Source organism: Myxocyprinus asiaticus, chromosome 1 (assembly GCF_019703515.2).
Source record: "Myxocyprinus asiaticus isolate MX2 ecotype Aquarium Trade chromosome 1, UBuf_Myxa_2, whole genome shotgun sequence".
In the NCBI taxonomy this organism is placed as follows: Eukaryota; Metazoa; Chordata; class Actinopteri; order Cypriniformes; family Catostomidae; genus Myxocyprinus; species Myxocyprinus asiaticus.
In genome coordinates, this window is record NC_059344.1 from 17845607 (window position 1) to 17872117 (window position 26511).

The 26511-nt window shown below is 40.9% G+C and overlaps 1 pseudogene; it reads left to right on the plus strand.

Annotated features, from left to right (window-relative positions):
• The window catches only part of LOC127416048 (very long-chain specific acyl-CoA dehydrogenase, mitochondrial-like), a 28889-nt pseudogene extending 2911 nt beyond the window's left edge, over nt 1–25978 (plus strand).
• The last annotated feature ends 533 nt before the right edge of the window (nt 25979–26511 follow it).

Genomic DNA, 26511 nt, shown 5'->3' on the forward strand with positions numbered 1-26511 from the left:
ATGTGAATGACTTTCTTTCTTCTGCAGAACACAAACAAAGATTTTTAAAAGAATATTTCAGCTCTGTAGGTCCATACAGTGCAAGTGAATGGTGACTAGAACTTCGAAGCTCCAATATCCACATAAGAGCAACATAAAAGTAATCCATACGACTTCAGTGGTTAAATCCATGTCTTCAGAATTGATATGATAGGTGTGGGTAAAAAGGATCAATATTTAAGTCCTTTTTTACTATAAATCTCAACTGTTACTTCCACCTTCTTTTGTTGTTGTTGTTTGTTTTTGTGTGATTTGTATTCTTCATGCATATCGCCAGGTTGGGACTGGTCAAAGGTGTAGATTTATAGTAAAAAAGGACTTCAGTATTGGTCTGTTTCTCACCCACACCTAATGTCACTTCTGAAGATAAAGATTTAACCAATGGAGTCTTATGGATTACTTTTATGTGCTTTTTTGAGCTTAACATTTCTGGTCACCATTCACTTGCACCTACAGAGCTGAAATGTTCTTCTAAAAATCTTTGTGTTCAGCAGAAGAAAGAAAGACATACACATGTGGGATGGAATGAGGGTGAGTAAATGATTAAACAATTTTCATTTTTTGGTGAACTATCCTATTAAGAGTACGTTTTTAGAGAGGGCAATGAAAAAATTAAATACCATTATGACTGATTCAGTATCATGCTGGTTAGTATGTTTTGTATGAAGAGAGGAAAAGAGTTAGAAGGTTATGTGATCCTTGTCAGCACTCTCTGCTCTGCTTGGCAGCTCTTTTCAGTCACAGTGTCAAACCATGAAAACAGTGTTGCATTATGTGTACCCATTGTGAGCACCGTGGCCTCCAAATTGAAAAGAGCCTGACTATACCAAATGCAAGTGTGAAATCATTAATTTTGTGAATAATTTTACAATATCTTGTCATGAAGACTAATAAAGCTCTTCAGATTGTAGTCCAAAAACCCGAAGGAGTATTTGCCATGGGTTCCCTCTATAGTTTCCTATGGGTTTTTATAATAGGGTTTGTGAACTTATGAGTAAAATAAGGTCTGAGGTAAACATTACTTGATGATACATGGATGTTTTGTTCTACAACATAAATTACACATAGTCATTTCTCAAATGTGAATTTTGAAGCCGTATTGAATCACATACTTTTCTAAAAAACACAGCGGCTTCAAAATTCCAGTTTGAGGTATGTCTGTGTGTAATTTATGTTGAAAAGCAAAACATCCATGTATCAACAAGTAATGTTTACCACAGATTTTATTTTACACAAGTTCAAAACCCCATTATGAAACCCCATAGGAAAATTAGCCTATATCATAAGTTGTTGAATATTGAAAAGCTGAGAATAATTTTAAGTTTTTGATGGAGAAAACCAACTGTTTCCAGACTAGATCTAGAAACAAACTGATGGCTTGTTCTTCTTTACCAAGGCTGTGCTGGACAAGACTGTAGTTGAAGGTGGATAAGAAGGTCATCAGTGTGGTACGTAACTGTTGCTTCCTCAGTGTTGGACAGACACACTATTTAGCCTGCCTGTTGCAAAGACAAACCTTAAAGGAATGTTCCAGGTTCAAAACAAGTTAAGCTCAATTGACAGCATTTGTGGCTTCTGTTGATTACCACAAAAATAATTCAAAAGAATTGCCACAAGATGAAAACATTATACATGTAAACATAATGTTAGATAAAAGCAGGGATTTAGTGGAGTTGGTGCGTTTACAGGGTTTACTGGCATTACATCGTCATGACAATAAAATTGTAATATTGGATATAACTTTACAAAGATAAGGTCAGCAAGTGATTCTTATACTAAAATCATGGTAATATGTATAATGTTTACATTTTGTGACTTGTGACTATACATTTGAAACAGTCCATACATGGATTGCCCTGTTCACTGACATTGCCTTACTGTAACCACCTTTTTTGCTTGATTTTAAATAAACGATGGTTGAAATGGCGTTGAAATTTTTTTTTTTTGTGGTAATCAACATTATGCTACAAATGCTATTGATTGAGTTTAACTTGGTATTGAACCCGTTACATTAATTTAAAGGAATAGTTCACCCAAAAATTACAATTATCTCATTTACTCACCGTCATGCCATCCCAGATGTGTATGACTGTCTTTCTTCTGCTGAACACAAATGAAGATTTTCAGAAAAATATCTCAGCTCTGTCCTCACAATGCAAGTGAATGGTGACCAGAACTTTGATATGATAGGTGTGGGTGAGAAACAGATAAATATTTAATTCCTTTTTTACTATAAATCTACACTTTCAAAAAGTGCACTTCTCTCCTAAGAGTTCTTCTTGTGTTCTCGGTGATTCACATTCCATGTGCATATCGCCAGTTACTGGGCGAGGAGGAGAATTTTTAGTAAAAAAAAAAAAAAGGACTTAAATATTGATCTGTTTCTCACCCACACCTATCATTTCGCTTCTGAAGACATGGATTTAACCACTGGAGTCTTATGGATTACTTTTATGCTGTCTTTATGTGCTTTTTGAGCTTCAAAGTTTTGGACCCTGTTGACTTGTATTGTATGGACCCACAGAGCTGAAATACTCTTCTAAAAATCTTATTTTGTGTTCAGCAGTAGAAAGTTCATACGCATCTTGAATGACATGAGGGTGAGTAAATGATGAGAGAATTTTTGTTTTTGGGTGAACTATCCCTTTAAGACTCCTACCAAAGCTCAATGTTTTTTTTCTTTCTTGTGAAATATGATCCTCGTGACACATGTTTACTCTGCCATTCTAGAATTTATTGGCCATTTGATTAACTTAGTATTGTTTTGTTTCGTTTTTTCAATACACAAAGAGTCTCACAGATCCTGCATGAAGAATGACGCTCTGGAGGCCATGACCATGGAAGGCCTGAAGGAGATGGGAGCTTTTGGTCTGCAGGTTCCTGCAGAGCTTGGTGGGGTAGGACTCACCAACACACAGGTGAGATATAGGAAAATGAACAGGCCAACGGCACAGAAGAGAAGATTGAGAGCAGAATGGAAGAGAATCAGAATGGAAGAGCCTCAATCCAAGCATTAAGCCTCATTGGTTATGAGATGGGTAGAGAAGGAGAAACAGTGGTACAGATTTCAGATTTCTGAAATGACTATTCTCTCCTGTTTGCAGTATGCCAGGCTGGTGGAGATTGTGGGCTTGCATGACCAGGGTGTGGGCATCACTCTTAGTGCCCATCAGTCCATAGGATTCAAGGGCATCCTGCTGTTTAGTAACCCCCAGCATAAAGAGAAGTACCTTCCAAAGCTTGCCTCTGGTGAGTAAGGTTGGATAGGTTTGATAACTTAAGCAAATATACACACAAACAGCAATGCACATTGGCAATGTCTTTGTTACAATGTCCACAGCATTTTTGGCCACCAGGGGGCATCCCCACTAAACATATCACAGGTCGATCCATCCATGTACACTTAAACACCCTTTTTTAAAATATCCCTTTATTATAAATTGTTACATATTTTACAAGTACACACAATGATCTTAGACATTACAGAAAGGTAAAACTTACAGTTGGTTGACAAGTCAATTGAGAGAAACAGTTAAATGGAACAAGGAACATTATAGAACACTGAACAAAACAAATAAAACACTATATATTAAAAAAAGAAAAAGGAAATAAAAACATAAGAAGGTAAGAGGGCATAAAAGGAAAAATATACAACAATTAAGGTAAATAGTTGAAAATCAGTGGAAATTTTGATTGTTCTACTACCTTTTTTGTTAATAGTGAGTGATATTGTGTTCAGATAAAGTTTAATTTCTTAAGAAAACAGAGAAAATAGGTTTAGTGTTCGAAAACGTAACATTTATTTATGTAAAACATACATTAAATGTATAACAGAGCAAGCACTATCTTTTGTAGGATCTGACAAAAAATACCCAAAGATAATATTTGAAAATGCATTGAAGGGGGGGCCTGGGTAGCTCAGCGAGTAAAGATGCTGACTATCACACCTGGAGTCGCAAGTTCGAAACCAGGGTGTGCTGAGTGACTCCAGTCAGGCTTCCTAAGCAACCAATTGGCCCGGTTGCTAGGCTGGGTAGAGTCATGTTGGGTTAACCTCCTTGTGGTCACTATAATGTGGTTCTCGCTCTCAGTGAGGCGCGTGGTGAGGTGTGCATGGATGCCGCAGAGAATAGCATGAAGCCTCCACACACGCTGGGTCTCCACGGTAACACGCTCAACAAGCCATGTGATAAGATACGTGATAAGAAGTTTGGCAAAAGGAACACTTGGCATCTATATCAGTTCTAAATTTTTTATTTAATTGTTTTACTGGGTCAAACTTATGGATAAGTTTAAATGAAATGTATTTTACTTTATTAGTAAGAAAAAAATCTTTGCTCTAGGGACCAGATTTTTTTTCCAAATTTACATTTTCAAGTAGGTTATTCCAATAAGAAATTGTGGGTGGGGCAGAAATAATGTTCTCAAGAAATAAGGCTCTTGTTTTATGGTTTCTCCCTTTTAGTTTCAGAAAAAAAGATCTTACCGATAGGGATATCAGCTGGTTCAGGAAAGGAGGCTGTTGACACAAGTGAGAGGTTCCATTTTTTAAAAAGCATACAAATACCAGATGGAATAGCTCCCATAACTGTAGCAAATTCTTTAGGAGTAACAGGTATATTACATTTCGAGAGAAATTCTGTATACCTCAATAAAAGTCCTACATTATTAAACAGCTGACTTAAAAGAAACAATCTGTTACTGAACCAGTGATCGTAAAACAGAGACTTAAATAAAATATTTCTATTGTTCCAAATGAAACACCTATGGGGGGAAGAAATATGCTTATAAATGAGATTCCAAGCTAGACTTAAACACCCTTGTTAAATGATGAAAAGTTCTAAATTATGTCATCATACTATTAATTGCCTCCCTCCTCCAGTTGTACAGTCATTCAGAAGTGTTTCTGTACAGTGCGGCTTTTTGTATGTGAGTAAGGTGTTCTCATATCTTGGTATGACAACATAATTTCTGTATCAAAGATATCTGTAATTGTTCATGTAATGTATGTTCCTCATTGAAGTATAGGAACACACAAGAACCTTCACTGTGCATTTTAGTGCTTGCAACTCATAGTTACAAACTGTATCAATAGGTAAATATTTTAATACAGATGTAATTCGGAGAAACGATAGACTCATTATGTCATAATGGCGTGATTAATGGTGCTTGGCAAGCCTCACTATTATTAACTTGTCCCATACTGTTTGTGCTATGGACTTAAATAATACCTGAAATAAGAGAGCAATCAGACTTTTGGGTTTTCTCTTGGCAGATGATAAAATGGGCAGAAATACCCTAGACCAGTGCCTGAAGTTCTGATGAAGATGGACCACTGGGTGAAACCTATATAAACTTTAGTGGTTCTCAATTTTTCTTGGTCACAACCCCCTTTGAAACTAGACAAACTTTTTCCAAGTCACATTGCACAGCATAATGGAGACTTCCATCTGACATACAGGCATTTTCTCTGCCTTGTGTTTTGAAAGTCAATTTTAATAATATAAGTATGTAATAATATTCATATCTAATATACATAGATATCCAAAATGACATATTGTCATTATCATGTATCTTTTTATATACATATTGTTATCTATCTTTAAGTATACTACATCAGTCGTTTTCAATTCCAGTCCTGGGGGTCCTGGGGTACTGCACATTTTGGATAATTTGTTTCATGTAGTAGAGGCTCCACAACCCGAACTGGGTGACATCCAAAATGTGCAGTGCTGTGGGTCCCCACTGGAATAGATACTGTACTACATCATAACTGGGTTTAGAAATAAGATCCCCTCTCTCAGGATTTCATCATTTGCCATGTTCAATACTTTTTGTCAACTTTACACGGGCCATTTTTTCACAGGTGAATATTGACTTGTACTCTTAACTACCTGTTTAAATAATTGTTAAAAGCATCTGCCAAGAACAACAATGTAAGTCAGCACATGATTGCATCATGTCTTGCTGGGAAACAAGTTACTGAAGGGAGGAGCACTTTAAAATTGTTCAATTTGAATATACCTCAATTGATTTGCGAGAAACAACCCCCCATGAGATTTTGTTCTAGAATGTCAGATGTTTTGGTATTATAGGTTTTTTCTCCACCTCCCTCCCACTATATAGGAATAAAGGGTGTAATTCCCCCCATTTCTTCCAGAAATGAATTTCAGGCCTTGTAGATTTAAATTGAATGAGGATCCCGAGCTATATTTAGGGACTAGAATATCATAGAGAATTGGGTTCTTCTGAATAGGGCAAGTAAGGAAGCAACTAGCAACCACCCAGAACACCTTAGCAACCCCATAGCAACATGCTAGAAAACATTTAGAACACCTTAGCATCCCCATAGCAACACATTGGCATTGACAGGTCAAACACCATTCACGTAAAAAAAAAACAAAAAAAAAAACTGTAATACAAAAGTCTGAATGGTTCAGAAGTCTGAGTTCACATTGAAAACTGGGATTCAAATCTATTTTAAACCAGAAAATAAAAAATGGATAAATTACATAAACTTAAGATTTAAGATTCTGCACTATTTCTAGGTAACTAATCAAATAAGCAAATATGTGACATTCAGCATGTTTACATGCACGTTCCCGCATGATTATGCTTAATAAGCTGACAACGCATGTGGTCATGTAAACGCAATAAACGGCATTCCTTTATTTCACTTCGAGAGGCTGCTGTCATAAATGGCGTAGGAATAAACCGGTTGACAAGGGTAGCTTTATGCCCATTATGGTGATTTTGCGTGGCATGATAACACCTTAACCGGCATTCTTAGAGGCTTATCCAATTGAGCACAAGCCTCTTCATGATTTGACATCAAAAGCAGAGAATAATGCGATTATTTCAAATGTCATGTAAATGTGGATTTCTTGCTTTTACCATATGAACTCTTTTGTACCAAAGGTCAGATCTTCTTGCTTCCATTGAAGCAAACAAGATGCTCTTTGTAACATTCTGAAATCAGGCTGGAATATCATGGATCTTGAGTAGAGGCAGACCGATATATCGGTTTTACCAATTAATCTGTGCTGATAGTTGCCTTTTGGAACTATCGGATTATTGGCAAAAATCTATGCCGATAGTTGCTCATAGTTTGTTTTTTATTACTCCATTGGAGGAGTCTACAGTAAGAATGGTTTTGTTCTATAGTATAACAGCAGCCTCTCGAAGTGAAATGAATCTCACACCTTGTTGGGATTTGCTGTATCTAAATCTTTCATCATGGACAATATTCATCCAGATTTATATCCTAATTTCAATACATATTTTTATTATGTAAATGCGATTGGAGTCTGCCCTGGCGATTTATGTACGCCACTACTGTTTTGTTGTCCGAATGAATCAGAACGTGGTGATTCACAATGTTGGAATGAAAAGCTATCAAAGCTAGAAATACAGCCAGTAGTTCTAGGTGGTTGAAGTGCCATGCCCATTTCATCTTTACTGAAAGTACCTGCAGCTCAACAGATTCCAATGGCTCGAACGGGGATTTTGTGAGTGCCTTTAGCCCCAGATTTAAGCCCCAATTCGGCACCATAGCAGGGTGAGGGGGGTCAAACGCCTTGCTCCCCTAAGGAAATTTATGACTAGATTATGTTTGCCTATCAACGAGCCAGCCTCCAGGGCGTGGTATGCTGAGATAGTCGCTACATAAAACTTGAGCGTTGAGGGGGAAGACCAGCGTCCAGCCACTCTTGAAGGAATGTCGAAATCTCAGCTATGGGGCAATTCACCGGATCTTTACCACGTGAGGAGCACCAATTTGCAAACATGCGCCATTTAAGTGCATAGAGGTATCTCGTGGACAGTGCTCTAGACTGTAAAATGGTGTTCATTATTGACTGAGCCAGTTCTGGCTCGTCCGACGTGCTCCATTCAGAGGCCACACGTGTAGGTTCCACAGCTCTGGCTGGGGATGCCAAATCGTGCCTTGTGCTTGAGAGAGAAGGTCTCTCCTCAACGGTATTTCCCATGGAAGGCTGTCTAGTATTTCCATCATCTCCGGAAACCAGGACTGATTGGGCCATTTTGGCGCAATTAACAACTGTTTCTGTGTCCACTTGGACTTTGCTGATGACAGAATGTAGGAGGCACACCGGGGGAAACGCATACTTTATGGCCATTTGTGAGCCAGCGTGTTCATGCCCAGCGGGGCTTAGGACATGGAGTACCAAAGGGGACAGTGGCCGTTCTCCATGGAGGCGAATAACTCGACTTCCGCTTTGCTGAATATTTCCCAAATCGGAACATGTCGCATGCAATAAGAGGAGATGACGCCCGCTCCATTGGAGGAGGCGTTGTGTCATGCTCATTAATTGTGGCGATTGGAGTCCGCCTTGGCGATTTATTTACGCCACTACTGTTGAATGAATCAGAACGTGGTGATTCACAATGTCGGAATGAAAAGCTGTCAAAGCTAGAAATACAGCCAGTAGTTCTAGGCGGTTAAGGTGCCACTCCCATTTTGCACCTGTCCAGGTGCCGAAAGTCAGGTGTCCATCGCACACCACACCCCAACCTGTGTTGGATGCATCTGTTCTCACCACTTTTCTTCTAAAAATTTGACCCAGCATAACACCCTGTTGGTTGAAGGTCGGCACTGTCTATGGTGCTAGAGCAGACAGACAGGGGTGAGTCAGCGCATTGCGCATGCGCCCGAGGCTCCAGGCGCGATGTGGAACGTGTCGCTTGAGCTAGTACTGGAGAGGTCTCATGTGTGACAGACCTAATGGTATGATGGTGGATGCTGCTGCCATAAACCCCTGCATTCTCTAAAATGACTTCTGTGGCAATGTTTTCCCCAGTGTGAACTGAGACAGACACCAAAGAATGGTCTGTATGTGCTTGTTCATGAGGTTCGCGCATGCTCACGGAGTCTAAACAAACTCCTAAAAAGGAGATTTGCTGGCTGGGGAAAAGTGTTTCTTTTTGCCCAGTTGACATTCAGACCCAGATTTTTCAAATGGCAAAGCAGCAAGTCTCTGTGTTTGCTCAGTAGTGCCTCTGATTGGGCTAGTAATAACCAATCTTCGAGGTAATTCAAAACACGCACACCATTTATTTTTAATGGGGCGAGCACCGCATCGATACATTTCATGAACGTGTGGGGAGCCAGAGACAGACCGAAAAGAATGACTTTGAATTGTTCTGCAGTTCCCTCGAACATGAATCTCAAAAACTGTCTGTGGCATGGTGCAACTGCTACATGAAAGTAGGCGTCCTTCAGATCTATTGATGCAAACCAGTCCTGAGGATGGATGTGCGATAAGATCTGTTTCTGAGTTAACATTTTGAATGGGTGCTTCGCGAGCGTGCGATTCAAGCGTCTCAGATCTAGAATGGGCCAGAGCCCGCCGTCTTTCTTCAGGACGAGAAAGTAACGGCTGTAAACCCCGCTGTGTGTGCCGCAGTCTGGGACAGTCTCTATTGCATTTTTTGTGAGGAGACTGAGAATATCTGCGCGCAACACCGGTGCATCCTGTGGTTGGACCACAGATTAAAAAAACGCAGGTGAAGCGAGGTGCCCGGTTTACAAACTGAATCCTATAACCCTGCACGATTGTTTTTTAACACCCAGTCTGATGCGCCCGTAAGGGCTCGCCATGCGTTTGCACAGCAGGATAGCGGGCTTATTGATTCACTCGTTAAAAGAGATAGAGCGTCGCTTGCCATAGGAAAGCGGTTGAGCATAATGTGTGGGGTGTATGATACATGAAGAGGAAATGGCCCTTTTTTAGAGAATGTGTGAGCGTCACGTGTTTGTACAATGGGCGCTTTTTTCTCTTTTGTGAGAACAATCTTTGTTTGAGTAATACACACAGAAACAACATTTTGAACAATGTCCTGTTCCCGATGAACAGTATTGGGGAAGAGGGGAGAAACACTGTGTGCCTCAAATCAAGCCTTTGGCTCTGGGCCATGAATAACGGTGAGCTCTGGGCTCCTCTTCACGGGGCTGGGTATGTCAGGAACATGTCTGCTGCCCGGCCGGAGGTTTTCCATCAGCACGTTTTTTGTGCTGAGATGGCGGGTGCTTAAGCTTGGGCCATGGTTTGTGTGGCTTCACAGATGGCTCAGTAGTAGCTTTTGGCTGTACAGTGAGGCTTCTTTGTCGGCGCTGACTGGAATTAGATCGGGAACGTGCCGGGAAAGGGGAAGTGCTACTTCTCTTTGGCAGAAAGTGTTAAATCACTGGAGACTGTTTTTGCACCGTAATGAAGCACTCTGAAAAGCCTTCCACAGCGTTGCCAAAGAGACCGTCGGGTGACACCGGGGTGTCAAGGAGGGCGGCTTTCTCTGCATCACGCACCTCCATGAGAGTTTGCCAAATATACCAGTCCAGAACCACCAGGTTGCTCATTGCTTTGCCGATGGCCTGAGTGGTAGATTTTGTGGCTTGCAGCGCCAAATCTGTAGTGGTGCAGAGCTCTTTGAACAGCCCTGGATTGGGGCCTTGCTCATCCATTTGTTTAAGGAGCTTAACTTGAAAAATCTGGAGCACCAACATGCTGTGGACTGCTGAACCAGCTTGGCCTGCTGCTGTATAAGCTCTTCCAGCCAGTGCAATCGTCAATTGACACTGCTTGGAGGGGTGGGATTTCCATCCCATGGCAGTATTATGGCAGAGGTGAGCTGCGACCGCCTGTTCCACCGGGGGAACTTTGAGTAGCCTTTTTCCTCTGCGTGGTCCACTTTAGTAAGGATGGCAGCACCTCCGTCCTGAATGCGTGAAGAGTACCTGAATAAACTGAAGACCGAGCTCTTCAACTGTTCTCGCAAGGACATGAAGAAGCTCCTTGTCTGTTGCGTGTGCACGTTCTTCACCTTCGCTGGGGGAAGGGGCGGCAGCATCCTCCGTGTACCACTCACCTGAAGCTGTGAGTGACACCGCATCATCCCCATCATCAGATTTGGCAAACGTAATGAGACCGTGCGCTCCAATAGAGGGCTGGAGCTCATCACGCGCATATTGCACAGGCGAGGATGTTAGATTGGAAGTTCGGTGGGCTCGCAGGGCTTGCGCCGGCACAAGATCCTCCACTTATTCTTCCAGCTCAACCTCACTGCCCTGCCGTGCCACCTCATGTGGTCCCTCAGGACTTAACACAGAAGAGCCAGGTGGGAGGGCATGAGAGGCTGGAACTTACCTCAGAACAAGGTCAATCCTGGATTGCAATGCAACGTCCGGAGATTCATGCCCTCGGAGTGAGGGAAGTCTGTCTCCATGAGAGCTCCTTGTGTGTGGGTACGGCCCATGCAGTGAACACAACTCTCTTGCTCATAAAGCAGTGGGATGTGCTGTTCACATAGGGAACACTTGCGGAATGACATCTTTAAAAAGATGCGTATCACACAAGCAGCTTTTTAGGTAGGAGATTCGCTGAAGTGCCACGTTGGTCAGCGACGAGCGTTTGAAGTGAAGAACCCGTTCACCGAGAGTGTCTTTGACGGTGATGTGGAGAACTCTTTACCAGAACACACAGGGGAGTGGAAAGCCTCTCGGTGCAGGCGCTGAGCACAGGCGACGAGTTGTCCTGTTCATATCTTGCTGAGAAGTTCTGTCCGCTGTAAGTGTATATCGATGCCGAAGCAGAAAGAGTTCCAAGACAAAGTTCGCAGTCTTGAAGGAAGAAAATTTGGAAGAAATGGTGACTGAAAGCCCACTTATATAGGCCGACTGCACGCCTACAGGGGCGGGGCTCAGACACCATTGCCAATCAGAGGATTGGCATGATTGTATAAGAGTTTCAACAAGGTTGTGTAGAAGCACACTCCCCATTGTGCTTACAGCAATGCCGAGTGAACTGAATCGAAATGGAAATCTTCATCTGGTGAATATACAGTATAGACCTTATTCACTCTAGCACCATCTTTGATTTTTAATGGGAATGACAACGAGGCTGTGAAGGATAGACTTACAGTCTCTTCAATGGGCTCTACTGCATCTTAAAGTGTTTTTGGATCATTCCGCGGACAAAACATTGATAAAATATCTGTCCAAGTACGTTCAGTTGTTGGGCTTCATGTACACAAATAGGAGACAGAGGCAGGCCTACATAAAGTCATAAAGCCTGACTGCGGCCTATAAGAACACTCAAAGCCTGATAAAAACAACGGTGCCAAAATCAAACAAAGAGAGTCCAAAACAGACCACAGATCCCATGAAGCCTTTACACCTATGTGTGAAATTCTGAAGGATCGAACTTTCAACTCCTATTGGATGAAACGCATGACAGAACGCGTCCCTCAGCAATGACATCATCAAGAGTATAAAAACCTCAGAGATCTTTCTAAGCTTTGCTTCCAGCGACAGTATGAGCTGCGTCTAGATGCAGCTGTGCTGCTCCCAGGTGTAGCCTCGTTGCCCAAGGAAGTAACTTGTGTACCTGGATTTATAATCCCATATAATCTCCTTCTCGCTGGACGAGCTGAGATTTCTCTGTGTTCCACCGAGCACTCTAACAGATCCGAAGGAGACCGCTGAGAAATCCTTGTCTTATCCCTTTGCCTGCAGAAGTGAAGAAAGAAGATTTGTCTTCCCTCTTCAACTGAGTCGACTTCGCTGATTTCTCCACCAACCTACCGAGAATCAGCCGCCATTTCCGCCATCGCTGGTGAGACCAGCACACTGAGTTTATCCATTAAAGAACCAACGACCACGGCAGATGGATTACGAGCCGTTCACTGCATCTCTGAGTGACAAAATAACGGTTGCCTTCTCTCCCGCGATTGCTAAAACCGGCTTCAGTGCCGTCACTCTGTTCTCTCTCTCTCTCTCGTATTAACCTCACACACACGACCCCTCAAAAACATACCCGCACACACATTTGGCGAGCAGATAACTTGGCGATAGAGCCCGCTTTGTCCCTAAGTTATCGTACCAGCAGAGACACGTGTTAAACGGGCAGACGCCATTAACCAATCTCTCTGCCCACATTCGCAGCCACATTCTCTAGCCGGAAACCTCGCATAACGTACTCTCCATGAGAGCCATGTACCCTCCTTCTCTCCCCCTCCACACACACATACACACAATCCTCTCATGAATTATAGGCATATTTGTTACCATATCTATTCATGTTACTGTTTAGTTTGTAGTTGGAAGTCGGAAGTTTATCGACTGCATTGTATTGATTATTAATTGATATTTCTGCATCAATAAACTTTGTTATACTTTAAAGAGAAGTGTTTCACAGAACTGCATTCACATGTGTCAGTGGCTGGCAGGGGATGTCAGTGCTCGGATTCAAGCCTTCATTGTTTACCTTTCGAATGTTGATGTTCTCGGGATGTCGACTTTCCTAAGAAAACAATCCTATATTGAGACTGATACTGTCTGGTTATTAGTCCCTGATTCCAGGGTGGTGCCCCGGCGATATTAATACTTATTAATATTCTATTGATTTTGATAATTGATAGTTATCTTTGATGATTGTTGATTTGAAGGATTAATAAGCTAATGTTAATTCTAATCAATGTTCTATTGATTTTAATAATTGATAATTATCTTTGATAATAATTAATATTCTATTGAACTTGATAATTGATAGTTATCTTTGATTTTTGATTTAAAGGATTAAAAAGCTAATGTTGATTCTAATCAGCATTCTATTGATTTTAATAATTATCTTTGAAAATTATTATTTATTGCTAATAACCAAACCCGCTCCTGAACAAAGCGCTCAACACAGTTAACAAAAAACTTCAGACAACATGAGTTGGGAAAATCAGATTTGATCTAGGAGCTTTATACAGCTTTATACTGTTCATGCCATTGAAGAGATGGGAAGTCTATCCCTCACAGCCTCATTGTCTTTCCATTAAAAATCAAAGATTCTGCTAGCGTGAATAAGTTCTATAATTAATTATAATAATTAATAATTTTATAATTATAATTTTTATTTATCACACATTATACATTTGCACATATACAGTGAAATTCTTTTTTTCCCACATATCCCAGCTAAGCTGGGGTCAGAGTGCAGGGTCAGCCATGATACAGAACCCATGGAGCAGATAGGGTCAAGGGCCAGGGTCAAGGGCCTTGCTCAAGGGTCCTAAGGAGCATCTTGGCAGTGCTGGGGCTTGAACCCCCGACCTTCTGATCAGTAACCCAGAACCTTAACCACTGAGCCACCACTGCCTCCTATAGGCTATAAAAAGCTTGCTGTGGCCAAGTCTCCATTTCAAAATAAGAGTCTCAAAATAAGTGTGTTTCAGGCTTGTTTATTGTTAAAATCCCATGCTATGTACCAAATCTTAATGTTTTTTTTTTTTTTTTTAATTTTTTTTAATTTTTTTGCACAGCAAACAGCATCTGGGATTTTACTCATTTTAGAGTCTTGCTGCCTCTGTTTCTGTGCCTGTCATAGTAAGGAAAGAATAATGAGCCGTGACTACACACGCCCCGCCCCATTCGTGCTAATCAGCCGAGGAGAGGGATAAATGCGGCCGGATGTGGCAGTTCAAGAGAGAGAGAGCCACACGCAGCTGCTGTGTGTTTATTTGTGTTTGTATTTTTTTGTTTAAATTAAATATTACTTTGACTGTTCAGCCGGTTCCTGCCTCCTCCTTGCCCATTTTAAAACTTGTTACATTGGTCCCGAAACCCTGGAAGGAGGAGGGATGTGCTATTGTGGAGTCCTTGGCACTGCAGTCCGCCCAAAGGAGCAGCTGCAAGGGAAGGAGGGGCTCGCTGCTGGCAGCCTGGAGTGGTGGAGCCGCTTCCAGAGGCGGAGGGGTTCGCTACCGGCCGCCAGGGTCAGATGACACGCTCCTGTCTGCCTAGGGAGGAGCAGCTATTGTCCGCCAGAGGGTGGAGGAGTGGTCGAGGACCAGGCGACAGCGTGTCTGGGAACCGGCGAGCAATATTTTTTTTCTCTCTCTCCTCTTTCTCTCTCACTGTTGCTCCACCTTGCCCTTTCCCTCTCCTCTTTTTTTTTTTCTCCTCCCCTTGTCCCCCTCCCCAGCACTAGAGTGGTGGGGAAAAGCCTTCCGGCAGGCGCAGCCAGTAGGGCAACGCCCCACCCCCCCATGCTGGGGAACCTGAGGCAAAGGAGGGAGGAGTGTGATGAGGAGGAGGGCGGGGCTGGGCAGTGACTACGCATGCACCCAATCTGGCTAATCAGCCAAGGAGAGGGATAAATGTGGCCAGATGCGGCAGTTCGAGAGAAGGATTTCTCAGCGGTCTCCTTCGGATCTGTTAGCGTGCTCGGTGGAACACAGAGAAATCTCAGCTCGTCCAGCGAGAAGGAGATTATATGGGATTATAAATTCAGGTACATACGTTACTTCCTTGGGCAACGATGATACACCTGGGAGCAGCAGAGCTGCATCTAGACGCGGCTCATACTGTCGCTGGAAGCAAAGCTTAGAAAAAGGTTTTTATACTCTTGATGACGTCATGGCTGAGGGACGCGTACTGTCATGTGTTTCATCCAATAGGAGTTCAGAGTTCGATCATTCAGAATTTCATGCATGCAGCTGCTGTGTGTGTATTTGTGTTTGTGTCTTTGTTTAAATTAAATTTTACTTTGACTGTTCAGCTGGTTCCTGCCTCCTCCTTGCCCATTTTAAACCGTGTTACTTATATTTTTTTACATTTCTATAAATTGATTTTAAAAACTTGATCGGTTATCTGTCTTTTCCACCACCTTAGTTATCGGTATCAGCAAAATCCACTATTGGTCGACCTCTAATCATGAGATTTTGCTTGTGGAGTACAAGCTGTCATTAAAGCAAAAGAGGGACATACCAAATATTACAGAATTCTGTAATGTATGTAAATGTTTTCATTAAACTTTTTCACACAAATTGTTATATTGATGATATTATTGTATTGAAAAACAAACAATTAAATTAGAAATATGCAAAATAGGTGCATGGTGTGGTCCTCCACCTTCCCCAGAGCATCATTCTTCATGTGGTCATTCACTTCTTGGAAACCCACACAGGCACATGCACACAATGGAAAGAAGATGAAGGGAGAAAATAATGTTATAGTTACTGTAATTGTATGGATTTTCAATTATATGCAGTCTGGACATTTTCAAATATTCAAGTGAATAAAAATGGTGCCAAATAAAGTAACCTAAAGAAAATGTGAATTCAACTTGCCTCAAAAAACTTACTGCATGGTCCAACCAGCTCTAAGAGCAACTGAGTCTGTTCTTCATTCAGCACTTCAAAGAAAAAAGAAGAAACATGCAACAAGATATCTACTATATTAAACACAATATTTGGCAATATTATGGAAATATTTAAAGCCCCTAAATAATGAATAACATTAGTAAAAATAAAAAGCCTATAAACTATACTGTGACAATTAAACAATTATCACATTTCATCATCTAAATTTGATATACATTTTTGCAAAAGATCTGAAAATGTCACAATTACACAGGTCTTTTCTCAATTAAGAGAAAAAGGAAGACAGTCCCTGTAATTGTGCGGATTGCCAATAGTAAAAAATAGAAAGTGGACTTTTGAACCTCACACACATTTATGTTATGTGTATGTGTATATACAGTATAAGCAAGTTCTAATAATAATAAAGCACTTTGCCTACTCTCTCTTAGTAATGGAGGCCTTGGAGAAATGGAGAAATCTTCACTGTGTTTGCAAAGACTCCTGTGAAAGATGAGAAAACCGGAGAGATAAAGGACAAAATCACTGCGGTCATTATGGAGAGGAGCTTTGGAGGAGTCACAGTTAGTGCTTCGTTTTTCTCAAACACATGCTTCTAATCATGCATCTGATCAGTAATGTTTGAGCTGACATTGCTGACTTTTGGCTTCTTTTTTCTACATCTCTTTTTTTTGGTCTCTCTCAGTGGTCCTCCTGAGAAAAAATGGGCATTAAAACGTCCAACACAGCAGAGGTGTATTTCGAGAATGTGCATGTCACTGCGGACTGTGTGCTTGGAGATGTGGGAGGTGGAGTGGCCATGAACATCCTCAACAACGGGTGTTTTGGGATGGCTTCTGCCCTCTTTGGAACCATGACGGGCGTCATTGCCAAAGTGGTGTGTACTCTATGTGTGTTAGAGTGCATGTGAGCAGGTGTGCCTTCTGTTTGGTAGATGTTTGTCAGCATGTAATGCTGAAGAGAGTTTTTCTCTCTATTTCGTTTCCTCTTCTTTCCCCTAGTTTGTCTAGCATGCTGTTTTATGAGCGCCAAAGTAAGGCCACATCCTCCCCCCTCTTCGACCCATATCATCCTCACTTCCTCTACTTAATATGCAGGGAAATTCCTCAGCAAGCATTGCACTTTCTCCATGCTTTGCTGCATCTCAGCTAGCGCTGGCATACTCTGCACCTCTGTGAATTTATGCCACCTGTTTTTTCTTTTTCTTTGAAGAAGCAGTTTATCACAGTTTGCATACATCTTCTTAGAGTCTGATAGGCAAAACTACTCACTTCTGCTAAAAGAAAATGCAGTTCTGCCTCAGATGTAACACTTTGATCCCTTTTAGTAATATACATTAAACTGTAAGGAGTGCTGCTGCATTCATAGACATATACTGTCATGTTGTGAAATGGGCTTGTTATGCTGATGTTGAGTGATTGTGGGCTACAGCAGTTCTCGCTGAGGGAGGAGATTTCTCAACATCCTTGGTGCTCTCACTTACCACAATCGTCTGTGCATTTCTAAGTGTGTATCCGTCTCAGATAAGGAAATTTATAAAGCGGAAACCATATATAGTCCTTATTCACTGTTACATTCTCATGAGTCTTCAGTTACTACTTTTGTTTATTGAGTTTGTTTTCAGGCCAGATCCAACAAGTGTAGCAGGTGCATCAGCTAGGAAAGTGTCAAGTCATAAAAAAGGAAGCACTTAGGTCTAAGTAAGGTTTTAGGAATGCATGTACTGGAAACCTTACCTTGATGTTGTTTGATTTTATATAATATACTGTATGTATAAATGAGAATGAACAAGCTCCACAACATTATACAACTAAATTTCAGGGTTTACACACAACGCACATCCAACACATCGCATCCGAATATATTAAACTGTTCATCTCAAGTGCTCATATGAGCCCCCAAAAAACACACATACATAGTCCATAGCAATGATGAACTAGACGTCGGGGCTGGGCATAAGGATGATGTAATAGTATATCGATGATATCTTACAAATATTCAGATGTCCGTGTCTGATTCGTTGTTTGTTCAGAGGCGTGCAGCGCGAGCCTGTCTCGTGGAACAGGCGCATGTAAAGAGTTATCACTCTTTTTTCTCTTTTTCATTCATCTGAAAACTGTTAGGTGGGTGTATAAGATTTTTTGATCACTTCGTTATTTTAATTGCTTTTATTGTTTTGTTTAAATTGCATTTTTAATTTAGAAATGTCTACGTTTTTTGTGTTTCAATAAATGAATACAGTTTTTAAGAAAAATCAATAAAGTAAAAATATTCACCGACCCTCAGAAGGGGGGTTGACAATTTAATCTGATACCGCAATTTTTTTAAAGCAATTATCGCAAAAATATTTTTTACATAATGCCCAGCCCTACTAGACATACACACATTCAGCATCACAATGCACTGAGGCACAGATCACTGGAAACATATCCAAATGGTCAAAAACGTCCATCTAGCGCATGTTTATATACATAAACTATTAAAAATAGTGCAGATGGGTGCAAGAAGGCATCCAGGATGCATTTGTGCTCAAAACAGTGAGGCAGAGCAGCTGAATGAAAGAAAATAATGTCTCCTTTTCAGAGTTGTAACTTGACATTGCATCTTTTAAAAGCGGCATGAGATACATGACAACGGTCAAAGACATCTGTGTAGAGCATTTTTATATACAAAAATAATTACAAATAGTTTTAGAGGCGGACATGAATTAAAGGAATGTTCCGGGTTCAATACAAGTTCTGCTCAATCGACAGCATTTGTAGCATAATATTGATTACCACAAAAATTTATTTGGACTCATCCATCATTTAAAAAAAAAAAAAAAAAAAAAACACAAATCTTGGTGACAGTGAGGAACTTACAATGAAGTGAATGGGGTCCAATTTTTTGGTTAAAATGCTCACTGTTTCAAATGTTTAGCCACAAAACATCAACAATATGCATGTAAACATGATTTTAGTATGATAATATCACTTACAAACCTTTCCTGCATAAAGTTATAGCCAATTTTACATCTTCGTTGCCATGACGATGTAATGTCAACAAAACCTAAAATCATACAACCAATGTTTGAACAACTTTACAGCTCAAATAATACATGAGTTTAACAGAAGAATTAAAGTAAGTGCTTTTATAAAATTAAAAGCTTCACATTTCTGCTTTTAAACGCTCCAAAAATTGGCCCCCACTTTACGGAAGTTCCAGAAGTAGAAAATGAGCCGTTTTTGCAGCTTGGTTTCAATAAATGCTTTTAATGCATTGGAGATTAAGTTTTGAATTCTGAAATTTAAAGTATGTTTTATAGTAAAATGACCTCTTATATGTCAAAATATCAAGGAAAATTGTATTACTCATGACAGTTGTATTACTCTAAGTTTTTTGGATGATTTCACCAATTAGCTAAATACAGTCTCTCTGCATCATCTCCTTTCTCTTGCACCATGCGGCTAGCCAGACACAATTTGGGAACCAGATCCATAACTATGTACCATTCAGGAAAAGGTGGCCAGCATGGTCATGCTTCAGTATGTGTCAGAGGTGAGCTTACTTACTGCTGTGTCTTAGTCTTAGTTATTTAACTTTCCCTCTTGTAAAAGTGATCCTGTTATTGTAACTAACATTGTGAACCTCTCCATTCTCCTGCTGATCAATTTTCATGAGTAACTCTTTTTTTCACAAACTCATGCTAAAATTGCTCCAACTCATGTCAGTGTCAGTGCTCAAGGAAATACAGCTTTTTAAATAACATAGTTTTAAAAAAGTTTACAAAATACAAATAAGAAATGACTTATATCCAAGTAGCTTGCATTGAAGTAGGTTTTCTAAATATTGATGCTAGGTCATCGTGCTTTACATGACCTACACAGACCTTATGGCCTTTGCAAATATCAGTGTTTGAGTTCTGCACACTTACAGAACTGAGATCATGAATGTCTTACTTCTGTCTTGGAGGAAGTGGAAACTCCCCACAATTTCTAAGTGATCTGAATGGGTCACATGTGGGCAAAGAGTCTAAAAATACACAGGCTTATTTAGCTTTTCTTGTCTGTTGTCTTGTTCATGTCTGTTTTCCATTACATGAATCAGTTTTGTGCTTTACAGTTTCATAATGTGGTATCCCCCCCTTCTTTTATTTTCCCATGGCACTCAGTCCATGGCTTACATGGTAAGTGGGAACTTGGACAGCGGAGCCACAGAGTTCTAGATTGAGGCGGCCATCAGTAAAATATTTGCTTCTGTAAGTGTTCAACATATTGCCATCAATTTACAACCCATTAAGACTAGAAGGATAAATCAAATATCAGTGTGCCAGAACTTTTGGTGTTTATTTCATTTATATGGTATAAAGTATGCCAAGGATAAAACACTTAATAGATAAATTAAAATACTTTGCATAAATTCACCATTTTGCTGGGTTCTCCTCTAGGAAGCAGCTTGGTTGGTGACAGATGAATGTATTCAGATAATGGGAGGAATGGGCTTCATGAAGGTCAGTGTGTGTCTTCAATATTAATCATACTGTGGCTGGCTTTTAAAATTGTATTCTGTCATGTTGTTGTGAGCTTTTTTACAGTAGGTACTGTACAGGCTACAGTATGCCAAGATGGAAATCTAAACTTGCCGTTGTGTTGCCAAAATATTGTGTGGCAGAATCTTTGCCCTATAGTTGTTAAACAGTGTCTGCATTGTGACTCAAAGTGTGAAAATTCAGAAACACCTACTGTGTGGGCAATTGGCCCTCTCAAAACTTAAATGTTCTGTCCCAGGGGTGGCGGAAAAATTGGAGGTGTCTTGCAAAGAAAGACCTCTGCAGCAATGTGCTTGGTTAGTGAAGGAACACATGACTGTGCTAACCTTTTACACTATTTTGGTCCACAAAACCATATGCAGCTTAAGTTGGCATTTGTTGAATGTAGGTCATGGTCTGAACATTGACATTGTGGCTATGTTTTGTTTATCTCGTGTCAGTTAGGATGCTACTGACGTGCCACTATGAAATTGGCGTAAAGTAATTGTTCATCAAAAAGATCTGCTTTTCTTGAACTTGAGGTTCTTAAAAACATGCTGAATGTGCAGATGCAGATGTTATCCACTAGCCGCTGATTAAGATGAGCTATTGAGCTGATTTCCAGAGAAGAGTTTCAGCAGTACCTTTTCCTCTGTATCTCTTTTGTGGGTGATTGATCAGTCAGATCAGAACCACGTCTCCCCAAAACCCAGCTCCTTACATGTTTCTCGGGCTGATATACTGTACAGTTATCATTGTGTTGGCTGTTTATCAAATTAGAGTTCGACTGACAGAGGATTTTGCCAAAATTATATCTGTGCTGGTGGAAAAGGCTGATAAATAATTAATTGGCAGATTAATGTAATGTTTGAGAAATGTCTTATTCTTTCCTTATTTTTGAAATGATGAAGACTTGGCTCTGTTACAATGATCCATTTTTAAATATATATATATATATACACACACACACACGCACACATAGACAGTATATATATATATATATATACATATGTACATATATGTGTATGTACGTGTGTGTGTGTGTATATATATATATATATTTAAAAATGGATCATTGTAACAGAGCCAAGTCTTCATCATTTCAAAAATATATTAGTATATTAGTATATACACACACTGGCGGCCAAAGTTTGGAATAATGTACAGATTTTGCTCTTGCTCTTTATATTGTTGGTGCCAGACAGACTGGTTTGAGTATTTCTGTAACTGCTGATCTCCTGGGATTTTCACGCACAACAGTCTCTGGAATTTACTCCATATGGTGCCAAAAACAAAAAACTTCCAGTGAGCGGCAGTTCTGTGGACAGAAATGCCTTGTTGATGAGAGAGGTCAACTGATAATGGCCAGACTGGTTTGAACTGATGAAGTCTACGGTAACTTGGATAACTGCTCCGTACAATTGCGGTGAGAAGAATATCATCTCAGAATGCAATTCTGAGATGCGGGTTGGCGCTGTTTTGGTGGCACAAGGGGGACCTCACAATATTAGTCAGGTGATTTTAATGTCATGGCTGATCGGTGTATGTATTATTTGTTGATTAAAATGAAAGTCTTTTTGTCTTGTCATTCAGTGTCTAGTAGTTTATTTTATATGACAGTTTTACATTCTCTGTTATTTACATGCTGTTGATGCAGGATGCTGGTATGGAAAGGATAATGAGGGACTTGAGAATCTTCCGAATTTTTGAGGGTACCAATGACATCCTGCGACTCTTCGTAGTGCTCAACGGATTCCAGGTAAATAGGGAGAGCACACAGTGCTGAGAACACAAATGCCTGCTCTACAGCTTCCTGTAATGCAAAACCACTTAAAGCTCATTGCACATGTGGTTATTGACATTTGGCACTGCCACAAATTGGTCTTGGTGTTTGTCAATGCAAAACAGGTGAAGAAGTGTAAGAGAGGCAAATGGTTTCATGCAAACACACTTGATGTATTTGAATTGTATTTCTAAATGTGTCACATTTTATAGTATGCAGGCAACCAGCTGAAGAGCTTGCAGAAAGCTCTAAAGAACCCTTTTGGTAATGCTGTGATGTTGACGGGGGAAATAACTAAACATGCCGAGAGGTTAGACCTTCATATCTTTACATCCATAAATAGCAATCTTACAAGACAGTTCTTTGTTTTGCAGTCTCATTTATTTTGCATCAGCTTGTTAAAACCTGGTCCTTACCTCTCTTTGTTTATCTCTCTGTCTCTTGCAGGAAGGCAGGCATGGGGACAGGACTGACTCTGCAAGGAACAGTTCATCCAGAGCTTAACCCAAGTGGAGAACTGGTGAGACTGAACTAAAGTCAAAAAGTGATGAAAATTTACAATATTTACAATTAGAATTGTTGATTTAACCCATAATTCAGTCCGATTAGTTCTGCAACAAATAATGTGTTTATAACCAGTCTCAGTCAGCAAGGGACGGTAAGTACAACTGCAGCTACAGGCAACAAACCACACTTACCGACAGCATACAGCACAAGATGAGGACGCGTTCATGCAAGAGTGCGCATGCGTTCACACACAGGTGGCTGGAGCGCAACTCTGGAGTCTTAAGACCTTTTCTAAGTTTCAAACTTGACACAGTGTCCTAAAAACGATGTGTTTATGATGCGACGCAACCGAAGTGTCTGCATGTGTACATTGATGTGCCCTTTGCTTCTGCTGATATAAGCGATTAATTGAAAGCCATTGAGCTGTTTGGAGCTGTTATTGAAGAGCTTCTTCTAAAACTTGGAAAGAGAATAATTGGTTAGTGATGTGTTTGTGTTTTGTTGTAGATCTTTTTGGACTGCATAACAGTTACTGTGTTAGTGTGAAGGTATTTATTTCAAATAGTGGTTGTGCCAATTTTGTATGTTTAAGTCTAAATAGTTTCCGCTGTGCTGTTTAATATTGGCCACCTTACCTATTGTCCTTATTGCAAGTGTCCGCTCAGCTCAGTGTTTTGATTGACAATGACCAGAGAAAAATGTAGGTTAGCCATTTGATCTTGTGGCTTGAACTTTACTCATACTGACTGAGTGTCCTATATGCGTGTCTTTCAAGATGGACAGTTTGTTATGAAGCGAGTTGCAGACTGTTCCATTGATCTGTACGCATGGTTGTAGTTTTGTCCAGGTAAGTTACATAAATGTATTAAGTGGTACTTGCTTTCATTATTGCTCATAGTTAGGGTTAGGGATTATATTTTCATGATATGATGCTTTGTGTTTGTGTCTTCTCTCAGAGCATCCAGGTCACTTAGCCAAGGTCACTCTTCTACCCAGCATGCTACCCACACAGATGCTGTGTGAAACCTGGTGTACTGAGGTCAGTGTTTATCCATCTCTCCTACTCATAGTCATCTTCAAGCATTAATCCACGTTTTCTTTCCTTTAGGCCCATGAGAGAGTACTGCAGGAAATCAAGTTCCTCAGATCAGGGACATCCAAGCAGGTCTTCAAGAACCTACGTGCCATTTCCACTGCTGTGGTTGAAAACCGAGGGGTGGTCCCTCCTCATGCTCTGAGCTTTTGAAGATCTGTTTCTTCTCATTTATTTCTATCCATTGACAATGATTAGTCAGTCATACCTGTCCATATTTCTTTACCTAAAGACTGTTTAGTGCTTCAGTGCTCAGTGAGTGGAGTCTGTCACATTGTGTTCTTCATCTCTAGTTAAAAAATGCACTAATGAAATAGAGGCTAAAAAAAAAAAAAAAAAGAGCTTCTCTTTAAAAAATGCAAATTGTTGAGCAATATTAACAAATTAGAGAAGTTTTGCGAAATCCAGTGGCATCTGGTTTGAAGAGTGTTGAAAGCTCTCTGACTGAACTGTTTTAGGCCTTTCATCCAAACTTAGCAATGTCTGGTTCAGCTGTCAGCATTTCACAAACGTTCAATTTGTCATTGTTTGTCAACCCTTCTATTTAGTGGTTTGTAACAGGTTCAGGATGGGCAAGGAGGAGGCGGGAACCGGCTGAACAGTCAACATAAACTTTAATGATATAAATGAACTTAAAACAAACACAGACACGCATGCAACACGTCCGTGTGCATCTCTCTCGAACTGGCACCTCCAGCTCATCTTTATCCACCTCCCAGATTCGGGGCCGGCCTTGTGTCTTCATGGCCTGGCCCCGCCCTCCTCGTCACACTCCTGCATCACCCCACTCAGGCCGGGGAAACCCCCGGCATGACTCCCCTTCCTGGAGGGGGGGGCATTGCCTTTATGGCCGTGCCTGCCGGCAGGTCTTCCCCGCATTTCTGGAGCCCTGGGAGAGACAAGGGGAGGGAAAGGTGAGAGGGAAAGAGCGAGGTGGAGCGACAGAGAGAGAGAGAAAAACTTGTTCACCGGCTCCCAGATGCGTAGTCACCCGGTCATCAACCACTCCTCCGCCTTCTGGCGGACGCCAGCTCGCTACTCCCATGGCGGATGGCAGCGGCTCCTCCTTTGGCGGATGGAAGTGGCGAGGACTCCGTGACAGCGCATCCCTCCTCCTTCCCGGGTTTCGGCACCACTGTAACAGGTTCGGGATGGGCAAGGAGGAGGCGGGAACCGGCTGAACAGTCAACATAAACTTTAATGATATAAAGTAACTTAAAACAAACATAGACACATGCAATGCGGCCGCATGCATCTCTCTCGAGCTGGTGCCTCCAGCTTGTAGTGATGGGCAGGCCCACCCTGGCCCCACCCCTCATAACAACCAATCACAAAATTGTTGCAATGTTCAATTCAGTTCCAGATTTTCTTTTTCTTTTTTTCTTTTTTTTTTTTTTTTAAGTGTAGGCTGTCGAAACAATAGACTTAGCCTCATTCACCTTGCTACCTTTGCCGTTAACAAACGTGCTGAATTACAAAGCAATATTAATAATGATACTGTTGTTTTAACCGTCAGTGAACATATTACAAAACACTTACCTTAAACAAAGCACAACATGCACAGATTTCTTATTCCGAAAGGATAAAAGAAAAGCACTTTTGCTCACCAGGATGCAGCTACCACCTCTTCCATTTGCGGCAATGAGGTCGGGAAATAGTTGGGTCAAGTTCAACAGCATCTTCGGATGGTGTCACAAACAATTACACTTGCACAAAAATGCAGCAATTCTGTCCCAAATGATTTAAATAAGGCAAATCCTCATCAGCTGGCTCTGAAATCATATCCCCAAACGAGATGTTTTTTGGCCGCTTGGTATCAGTAATGACCGTGGCTTGAATATTCTGTAGAGAGCGACGCATGCTTTTGTTTTCGCATGCTTGAGTATTTGGTGTTGCTTTCTCCGAGAAGGATACTTTCGTTTTGAGGGGTTTTAGAAACTGGAAAGCAGCATTAGAATGCGACCGCGGTCTTCAAAAACATGCTTGTAGCCAGGCTCATTTACAAGCCTCAACCGTGTGGGCAGAATTTCGCCGCCGACAGGTGTCAGGGGATACCGTAGCATGTTTACTCGGCCCCCAACAGATAGAAAATAATCTATATTACATAAAAAGCGTGGCAGGTGTTGTGACATTTTTAGCAGTCAATGAGCTTCCACTACGTGGAAATCGGGAAACATTTGACAATGAGGAGGATTGCATAGCTGCAGGGCTTTTTGCCAAGCTGTTTAAATACACGTTGGAAAAAGACAAATACCTTGCTGACATTACGTCAAGTATCCCAGAAAATGCAAAGTACACTTCCAAAACCATCCAGAATGAAGTGATTGAAATTTTGGCATCCATGGTTCTGAAAAAAATAAAACAGAAATATGACACTGCTGATTCAGCTGCATTCTGCTTAAAAAGCACAAGGGATCAGTG